General features: G+C 38.9%; 1 non-coding gene across 1 annotated transcript; it reads right to left on the reverse strand.

Moving 5' to 3' along the window:
• Positions 1-5,214: 5,214 nt before the first annotated feature.
• LOC132541108 (small nucleolar RNA SNORD104) lies at positions 5,215-5,281 on the reverse strand. The gene has a single exon (XR_009552283.1). It is a non-coding gene; the product is annotated as a small nucleolar RNA SNORD104 (small nucleolar RNA).
• Positions 5,282-5,826: the final 545 nt, after the last annotated feature.

The raw sequence follows: 5,826 nt of genomic DNA on the forward strand, positions 1-5,826 counted from the left end.
TCTGGTTTGGAACATTCAGAAACAATTCTGATATAAACTTACTGTGCATGTGACTTATGCAATATCAAGAGTTTTCCTAAAACAGGATAAGAAAATTCCCACCCCGGAGTCAGTGATAGCTCAGCAGGTTAAGTGCAGGTGGCACAAAGCACAAGGACTGGCATAAGGATCCTGGTTCGAGCCCCTGGCTCCCCACCTGCAGGGGAGTCACTTCACAGGCGGTGAAGCAGGTCTGCAGGTGTCTATCCTTCTCTCCCCCCTCTGTCTTCCCCTCCTCTCTCCATTTCTCTCTGTCCTATCTAACAATGAGGATATCAATAAAACAACAACAATAATAACTACAACAATAAAAATAACAAGGGCAACAAAAGGGAATATATATATATATGTATATATATATATATATGTATATATAAAGAAAATTCCAACCCACAAGCCAAATAGAGCTACTACTTGTTTTGGAACAGTTTTTCAACTAAGAATAGATTTTTCTCTTTGTACATTATTAGGGAATGGACATCACTTGACATATACAAATAATATTAAATTTGAATCTTAATGTTTATAAAGGTTTATTGAAACACACTCAAGGTCCCTGTTTCTATATTGTCTATGCTATTTTCATTTAAGAGGAGAGGAGTTGAGTGGGTGGTTCAAGCACTATATAATCCCCCAAAGAATAAAATCTGAACTGACCTGGCGTAAGGTTCCCAGTTGAGTCTCTGGCTCCCCAGCTGCAGGGGAGTCGCTTCACAAGCTATGAAGCAGGTCTGCAGGTGTCTTTCTCTCCCCCTCTCTGTCTTCCCCTCCTCTCTCCATTTCTCTCTGCTCTACCCAACAGCAACAACATAAATAACAACAGTAATAACTACAACAATAAAAAACAAGGGCAATAAAAAGGGAATAAATAAATAAATATTAAAAATCTGAACTGACTACAGAAAATACAACTTATAGTGAAAATAAGAGACCCCCCACTTCTTTTAACTGTCAAGAGTTTCAACAGGATGACAATGGAATATTAAGTCAACTATTAAATATTTCTAAGTTTGAGGTGCTATGCACTGTACTCATTCAAGCCCAGGAATTGGTCCTCCCCAAAATATTTGTTCCCTTGAAGAAAATGTTTGCTGACTCCAGTTCTAGAGCATATTTCTAGAAAAGAAGCCACAGGGATCTCAGATAAAATAAGTTGTTACAGGCAAAACAGTTAGCACAACAATGTCTGCTAACTTGTAGTAATAAATACAAGTCTCTAGAGGCTCACTTCTCTACTACCTTCAAGGTGAGTTTCCTTATCCACAAGAGGTTAGTTTATAGACTCTCTTTCCAAAAAAGTCAGATACTCAGCTGGATATGAGTTACCATAGAAGCTTATGATATTTGACTTTATACTACTACAACCCTATCCCTTGGGACATATGCATTAAAATGAAAGATCTTTTTAAAATATTTATTTATTTATTTATTTTAGACAGAGATAGAGAAATTAAAAGGGAGATTAAGAGGGAGAGAAACAGAAAGACACCTGCAGCACCGTTTCACCACTTGTGAAGCTTCCTTCCTGCAGGTGGAAACTGGAAGCTTGAGCCTGAATGTTGGGAAAGTGTGCAGATGTGGTCGAACACTGGCAGGGCCCACAAACCACTATATTTCCATGCAAGTATTATTTACAGATCTCCACCACGTATTGCTAATTCAATTAAAACCATTGCAACAGTTGCTAAGGATGCTTCCACCTTCCCAACATACCTTTTGCCTCTCTCCACCCCCTTTCCTAGCCAATCCTGTCCAGACTTGCCACTTCCAGAATCCTCCCATAAAAGCTTCTCCTATTTCCGCTTTTGCTCTTTTCGCTCTTTTCTCTTCCGCAACCCAACCTGGAGAAGGGCTGTTGGGTATAGTGGGAGGCGGCCATTTTGCTAGCTCCACGTGGCCACTGTGCCCACACCCAATTCTGGGGCATCCTCATGAATAAAGATTTGCATTCCCGCTCTACCACAAGTTCCTGGTCTCTTCTCTCTCCCCCTCACACAACCCGACACCTGAATCCTTCCACATTATATATGTGTGCTCAACCAGGTACACCATTACTTGGCCCTGAAATGAAAGATCTTTGAATAGAAATGACTTTTAAATCCAAAGGAATTAACATCCATAGGTATTATTTCTATTCCAAGTTGGAAGATTGTCTGAGGAGATTCAAAATTTCATAGAGAAAATATGCTAAAAATAAAGCAAAACATTAGAAGAATTTTATCAAATGGCAATGGCAAAAGAATAGACTTAGAAAACTAAAACTACCTGACATCAAGATGAATTATAACACTATAAAAAGAAAGGTGATACTGGCCTCAGTATAGGCAAATTTATTAACTAATGGAGTCCAAAAATAGGTTGACACATATATGGACAGCTGACTTCGACAATGACATGAAGGCAATGCGGTGGGGTAAAGATAGTCTTTATGGTATATGGTAGTGCACTATTAGACAATTATGAAGAGAAAGATGAATTTCAATCCATACCTTGCACCAGAGATAAAATATAATTCAAAGTGAATTATAGATTTCAAGGATGAAGCAATGATATCTCCAGAGAGAAAGTTCATTTTTATGCTATTAAATTAAATAAAATGTCATAGTTATGAAACCAAAAGTTCCCCCCAAAGACTAAAATCTGAACTGATTACAGAAACTCATAGTGAAGAGACCCCCCCTTTTTTTTTTAACAAGAGTTTCAGAATGGTGACAATGGAAGATTAAGTCACATATAAAATATTTCTAAGTTGGAGGTGCTGTGCACTGCACTAGTTCAAGCCCAGGAAACTGGCCCTGTCCAAAATATCTGTTCCCTTTTGGTATCTTTAACAAAATTAAGAATGCTACTCTTGAAAAGAAGCAGTTAGGAAATTGAAAAATTATATTTGGAGAGAAAGCACTGTTTAGCAAATGTCTATGAACTGACCTGATTCACAACATCTGTATTTTAAAACTCTAAAATTTCAGTAATAAGATGGGGCTTGAAGGAGCCATGTTAAGTGAGATCAGCCAGAAAGAGGATGAATATGGGATGATTTCACTCATGGGCAGAATTTAATAAACAAGAACAGAAAGAGAAAATACAAAGTAAAACTTGGACTGGTGTTACATTGTGCCAAAGCAAAGAAGTCTGGAGAAAGAAGGCAGAACGGGCAGGGTAGGGAGGTGCACGATGATGGACCTAGTTTGGAAATGAGAGTGTTTTGCAGACACACCTATCTTGGTGAGATAAGGAATTGTACCATGTGCCAACAACTGTACTGTAAACATTAACCTCCCAATAAATAAATAAATAAAAGAAAAAAAATAAAGTAAAAAAATTCAGCAATAGGGAGTCAGGCGGTAACGCAGCAGGTTAAGCGCACATGGTGCAAAGCACAAGGACCGGCGTAAGGATCCAGGTTTGAGGCCCTGGCTCCCCACCTGCAGGGGAGTCGCTTCTCAGGCTGTGAAGCAGGTCTGCAGGTATCTTTCTCTACCCCTCTCTGTCTTCCCCTCCTCTTTCCATTTCTCCCTGTCCTATCCAACAACGACGACATCAGTAACAACAATAATAACTACAACAATAAAACAACAAGGGCAACAAAAGGGAATAAATAAAGGACAAAGAATAAGTTTTCAAGCTGCCCGAGAATAGAAAAAAGTAACCTATAGAGGCAGCATAGTCTGGCTTTCATTAAACTTTTCTGCAGGAATGTTGGAGACAAGGAGAGAGTGAAGTGGTATATTTAAGATTTTCAAAGATAATAACTGCATACTTTACCCTGCAAGACTATCATTTCAAAAAGGAAGGAGCAATCAAAACAGTATCAGACATAGAAAAACTAAATGAATTCGTCATTACCATAACTTCTCTGCAAGAGTTACTGAGAGGAGTGCTGCAGAGGAGAAAACAAGGTACATTTAACCCTCAACAATGCAATGAACAATAAAATGAATCCAGAAAAACAAGCCATAGAAACATGAGACAACTTTAAAGCATGAGACGAGGGAAAGATAGAAACAGGCTGGGAGGATAAGTCGACCTTCCAACACCCATGTTCAGTGGAGAAGAAACTACAGAATCCAGACTTTCCACCTTCTGCACCCCATAGTGATCCTGGGTCCATACTCCCAGAGGGATAAAGAATAGGAAAGCTTCCAATGGAGGGGATGGGAACTCTGGTGGTGAGAATTGTGTGGTCTTGAATTGGATCCCTCTTATCCGACAATCTTGTTAGTTATTATTTTAAAAAAAAATGATACAAACAAACAGACAAATAAAAAGAATAGTGAAACAAGAATGGTGTTTATAATTTCTTAATTGGGGGATTAATGGCTTATAGTCAACAGTAAAATACAATAGTTTGTACATGTGTAACATTTCTCAGTTTTTCAAATTTCCACTCAACCCCCACTAGGTTTTCCTCTGCCATCATGTTCTAGGACCTGAACCCTCAGGGCCTCCTACCCGTCTTTTACTTTGGTGCAATACACCAACTATAATACAAGTTCTGCTATGTGTTTTCCCTTCTATTACAAGAACAGTTTTTTAACAAGATTCTCTTAGATGTAAATATATATATATAGTATTTTTATGTATAACACATTTTGTTGCTATGCTTCACATTGGTTTGGTCTCGGCCCCCACCCCCCAGATTGTGGTTTGGCCCCTGCTAGTTTCCTGCACCCCCTTCTCTTCGCCCCCTGCTCTTATGGACTTGAGTTCTTGCCTCAGGAGGAAAAAGATGCAGGACAGATCTGTGTGGTGGTTAGTTTAGGTTAGTTTTTGAATAGTTGCTCGTGAATAAAGAAATACAGCTTCTCTGCCCAGCCGTGTATCCTCGAGTCTCTCTACCTCGGCGAAGCTAGCCCGGCCTACTAGAGCCCCGAACTTTTAACGACAACATTTACATGCATATAGTCCTTTTTAATATTTATTTATTTATTTATTTATTCCCTTTTTGTTGCCCTTGTTCTTTTATTGTTGTAGTTGTTGATATATTTGGATAGGACAGAGAGAAATGGAGAGAGGAGGGTAAGACAGAGAGGGGGAGAGAAAGACACCTGCAGACCTGCTTCACCTCTTGTGAAGCGACTCCCCTACAGGTGGGGATCCCCGGGCTCGAACCAGGCCATGAGCTGAGCGGGAAAGCAGGCACGGGCTCGCCCAGGGCGCCCCTTCTGAAGCCTGGCTCATACTCCCAGTGGCATCACCCTGGTCAGCAGTCTAACACGTGCTCGAAGGCAGTCATCATTGCGGATACAGTCCTTTTTAAAGTACATTATTTTCTCTCTAATACTCTTTAATCTTTCTTATATCTATTTTTTTTGTTTTGTGTTTTTCTCATACTTCTTATCATACATAGTACCTAGAGTTCTTTAGTAATTCCATTCAAGCACACTTGTTAGTATAGTTTATATCTGTTACCAAATGACCTGCATTTATATGAAAGACAACTACAGGATAGTTTTTCTCATATGTGTAATATAAAGAATTGAAATACATAAGCTTCTTTTTAAAAAAGTCAAACTGTTGCTAAGACTTTGTGAAAACTATGGCAGTTATCTTTGGATGAAGGGGATGCATGGAACTGTGGTGGTAGAGACAATGTGGAACTATGTACACTTGTAGTGCCTTGATCTGGTAAACTATTATTAAATTACACTTAAAAGTGAAAATGAAAGAATTTGTATGCAAGAACTTTTTCCTCAAATTTGTCATTATGTCTATCAAAATATCCCTCCTTTAATGTAAAGATGTTGGGAGTTTTATACTGGCTCTATTTTTTCTATGTATGTAACA

The sequence above is a fragment of the Erinaceus europaeus genome, chromosome 10, assembly GCF_950295315.1.
Source record: "Erinaceus europaeus chromosome 10, mEriEur2.1, whole genome shotgun sequence".
NCBI lineage: Eukaryota > Metazoa > Chordata > Mammalia > Eulipotyphla > Erinaceidae > Erinaceus > Erinaceus europaeus.